Source organism: Eucyclogobius newberryi, unplaced genomic scaffold (genome assembly GCF_026437365.1).
Source record: "Eucyclogobius newberryi isolate DKJ021-1_F unplaced genomic scaffold, fEucNew1.0.hap1 SCAF_20, whole genome shotgun sequence".
NCBI classification, from domain to species: Eukaryota; Metazoa; Chordata; class Actinopteri; order Gobiiformes; family Gobiidae; genus Eucyclogobius; species Eucyclogobius newberryi.
The window spans coordinates 3,433,627-3,438,470 of record NW_027315835.1 but is presented as its reverse complement, the minus strand read 5'-3'; positions in this window follow the sequence as shown (position 1 = coordinate 3,438,470).

Sequence of the window (4,844 nt, the reverse complement as noted above, 5' to 3'; positions counted from 1 at the left end):
CCTGGTTTAGTCCTGTTTTAGTCCTGGTTTAGTCCTGTTTTAGTCCTGGTTTAGTCCTGTTTTAGTCCTGGTTTAGACCTGGTTTAGTCCTGGTTTAGTCCTGGTTTAGTCCTGTTTTAGTCCTGGTTTAGACCTGGTTCATTCCTGGTTTAGTCCTGGTTTAGTCCTGGTTTAGTCTTGCTTTAGTCTTGTTTTAGTTCCATTTTAATCTTGCTTTAATAAACAATATGCACGCTTGTCAAATGTTGCATATCTTCAAAACAACATTCACAATATCGTCCTTTTTCCCGCCTCTCTGGCTGGTTTAGTGTCTGGTGGTTCAGTGATGCTTTTATAGGATATTTAATAATGTAAATTATGTTTAAGTTAATTAGTTGAACCAGAGAGTTGAAAATTAGCACTAGCTTTGTATGTTATTTGTATTCATACAGGCGGTGATGGATCAAAAGTGGGTTCAAATGAAATTATTACAATCACTTTCCAGGAAAAGCAACAAAAGAACCAGAGAACTGAGATCTCCAAAGTCCAAAAGTCCCAAAGTCCAGCTCCACTATGTCCTGACTCAGTGTGTCCAGCAGCAGCAGCAGGAAGAGAAAGAGTGAGCTCATTTCCTGTGTGTGTGTGTGTGTGTGTGTGTGTGTGTACTGTGTGTATCAGTCTGTGTGTACTGTGTGTACTGTGTGTATCAGTGTGTACTGTGTGTACTGTGTGTACTGTGTGTATTGTGTGTATTGTGTGTACTGTGTGTACTGTGTGTATCAGTGTGTACTGTGTGTACTGTGTGTACTGTGTGTACTGTGTGTATTGTGTGTATTGTGTGTACTGTGTGTACTGTGTGTATTGTGTGTACTGTGTGTACTGTGTGTACTGTGTGTATCAGTGTGTTAATGTGATCGATGTTGCTCTGTCTGATCATTTCTGTGTCTTCTTTGACCTGTCTGTTTCTCCCAAACCTCCGGTTGGTCCTGCAGTTGTTCAGAGGAGACACATAAGTGATGGCACAGGTGCACTGTTTATGGAAATGATAAACTTTGAAAATGTCTCATGTTCTAATGTAAATGATTTGTTGAACTCTGTTACATCTAGTGTTTTGAATGTTCTGGACACCATCGCCCCTATAAAGGCTAAAATGGTTAAAAATAAGCAGAAGGCGCCGTGGAGAAATGATGATTCGGTCAGGGCACAGAAAAGGGAGTGCCGCAGGGCCGAACGGAAATGGCGCAAGTCAAAGCTCCAGGTTCAAAAAGAGATTTACAAAGAAAAGCTGAACATGTACAACCTAATCTTATGTAGAACTAGGGAAAGATATTTTTCTGAAATAATTGGAAGCTGCAGTAACAACTCGCGTGTCCTGTTTGCCACAGTAAACAGATTAACAAACCCTCCAGCTCAGCTGCCGTTAGAACTCATTTCCACATCCAAGTGTAATGAGTTTGCATTATTCTTTAATGACAAAGTTCAGGGCATTAAAAATGCTATAAATCCCACAATGCAAAAAATTACCCTAAAACCACCAAGACACTTAGAGCTAACTCACTTTGCACCAGTAACTGACAAAACTGTCCATGAGATCATCACCAGTCTGAGTTCATCTACATGCTGCCTTGATGTGTTACCCACCAGATTTCTAAAGTCTGTGCTGAACAGTTTGTTAGCACCATTCACTCACATAATTAACATGTCGCTTCAATCTGGAACATTCCCAATGTCTTTGAAAACTGCGGTCATAAAGCCTCTCCTAAAGAAGAGCAGTCTTGATGCCGCAGTACTGAGTCATTACCGGCCCATCTCTAATCTGCCATTTTTGGGCAAAGTCCTTGAAAAGGTTGTTTACCAACAGCTCACAGATTTCCTCTTAATAAACAACTCATTTGATGTTTTTCAGTCAGGTTTTAGACCTCATCACAGCACTGAGACTGCTCTTGTCAAGGTGACAAATGACATCCGCCTGAACACTGACACGGGCAAAGCCTCAGTCTTAATTCTGTTAGATCTGAGTGCTGCTTTTGACACTGTCGATCATGGGATCCTCTTACAGAGACTAGAGGACTGGGTGGGCATCACTGGCACTGCCCTAAACTGGTTAAGGTCCTATCTGGAAGACAGGAAGTACTTTGTTGAAATTGGTAGCTGTGTCTCAGACCACATGACCCTGACCTGTGGAGTGCCCCAAGGGTCAGTCCTGGGTCCCCTTCTGTTCAACCTCTACATGCTGCCGTTAGGTCAGTTGATACGCAGTGAAAATGTGTCCTATCACAATTATGCAGACGACACTCAGATCTATGTTTCACTATCGGCAGGTGACTATGGACCAGTAGATTCACTCTGTCACTGCATCCAACAGATCAGTTTGTGGATGCAAAACAACTTTCTCCAGCTGAACAAGACAAAACTGAAATAATCGTTTTTGGCCCACAGAAACAAAGAGAAAGTGTTAGCGGTCACCTCCAGAGTCTCGCTCTAAAACCTACAAACCAAATTAGAAATCTGGGGGTAATAATGGACTCAGACTTGAACTTTAATAGCCACGTCAAATCAATAACATCAGCAGCTTTTTACCATCTAAAAAACATTGCCAAAATCAAAAATATAGTGTCAAAACCAGATTTAGAGAGACTTATCCATGCGTTTGTCTCCAGTAGATTAGACTACTGTAACGGCCTGCTCACTGGTCTCTCCAAACGAGTTGTAAAACAGCTGCAGTACATCCAGAACGCTGCTGCTCGGGTCCTGACTAGAACCAGGAAGTATGATCACATTAGTCCTGTTCTCAGGTCTCTGCACTGCCCCCTGTGGCTCAGAGAATAGACTTTAAAGCAGCTCTGCTTGTGTACAAGTCTCTCCATGGCCTAGCACCAAAGTACATCTTGGATATGTTAGTGCCATATGAACCATCTCGGACTCTGAGGACCTCAGGGACCGGCCTCTTGCTGGTGCCCAGAGTCAGGACAAAACATGGGGAATCTGCGTTTCAGTTTTATGCAGCTAAAATCTGGAACAGTCTTCCTGAAGATGTGAGACAGGTTCTACGCTGACAATGTTCAAATCTAAGCTAAAAACAGTTTTGTTTAGCTGTGCATATGACTGAAAGGATTTTTTCTTTGCACTCTTCTCTTTTGTTTGTGATTTTATTAGTTTAGAAAATCAGTTGGATTGATAATTTTTAATCAGTTAATTTTATTGTATTTCTGTTTCTGTAATTTCTTTGTGATTTGAATGCATTTTTCCTGCTGTGAAGCACTTTGAATTGCCTTGTGTATGAAATGTGCTCTACAAATAAACTTGCCTTGCCTTGCCTTGCCTACTGTGTGTACTGTGTGTACTGTGTGTACTGTGTGTACTGTGTGTACTGTGTGTACCGTGTGTACCGTGTGTACCGTGTGTACCGTGTGTACCGTGTGTATTGTGTGTACTGTGTGTACCGTGTGTACCGTGTGTACCGTGTGTACCGTGTGTACCGTGTGTACCGTGTGTACCGTGTGTACTGTGTGTACTGTGTGTACTGTGTGTACTGTGTGTATTGTGTGTACTGTGTGTATTGTGTGTACTGTGTGTACCGTGTGTACCGTGTGTACCGTGTGTACCGTGTGTACCGTGTGTACCGTGTGTATTGTGTGTACTGTGTGTACCGTGTGTACCGTGTGTACCGTGTGTACCGTGTGTACCGTGTGTACTGTGTGTATTGTGTGTACTGTGTGTACTGTGTGTACTGTGTGTATTGTGTGTACTGTGTGTATTGTGTGTACTGTGTGTACTGTGTGTACTGTGTGTACTGTGTGTATTGTACATTCACAGGTATAAAATTAGCCTCTGTCTGTAAATAAAACACATAAAACTGTTCTTTCCTCTGAGCACGAGAGGAAAGCCTCAAAGTGAAATACTTATTCAGTTATTGTTTTTTTTTTTTTTATAAATAATCAAGTAAATTGCAATCAAACAATATATTATAATAAAACAAACTGAAGTATTTCTAGGACATGTATGAATTATTTGCATTATTATTTGCCTCTGTCTTGAGTATCTTACTTTAACATCAATACCATGTTTTAGATCTTAAATAACGTATACACTGAAAACCACGTATGAATTTCCACCAGTAAGGCGTTCCCTCATCAGGATGTGTGTTAGCGCTGTAAAAAAGTACCTTTTCTGCCAAACAAAAGCTAGCTTGCCCCAACATCCAAATATGAGTGACGATTTTAAGTGTTAAGTGTTTTTGTGAGACTCAATAAGACAATCCTGTAACAGGACGAATGAAACGAGCGTTAATGAAACTAAAGACGACTCCAGGATGTTTCTGATGCAGGAACGTTATAAAAGCTCTAATGGGGAAAATCACCACCATAAAATAATTAAAATCTTAATGAAACGCAAAAATATCCATACTTTGCCATCTTTTCACCTTTTATATTTGAGTATGTTTTGTTTTAGTGCTTGAATATAATTGTTTTAAAGTCATTACTGCCTACGCCAGGCAGGTCCAAACTAAGGCCCGGGGGCCAAATGCGGCACTCAGACCAATTTTTGTCGGCCCTCCGTCTTCCTGCTGAGTTGGTCCAAACAACAACAAGTAGTAGTTTTTACTGTAAAATTGGTGCAATTGAAGCATTTTGATGTTAAACCAACATAATATTAATGTTCCAAGTCTTATTAAAGGTTTGGAGGCGTCAAAACTATGTGGAATGCAAAAAATCTACATTTTCAGGTTGTTTGTGGCGCTCTGCTCCGTATAAGTTTCAAAATGCGACCCTCTGTGAAAAAGGTTTGGACGCCCCTGGCCGACACTAACCTATATTTCACTTTACACTTTTAATATTTGAATTTTTGCAAAAGTCTGCGCGGAA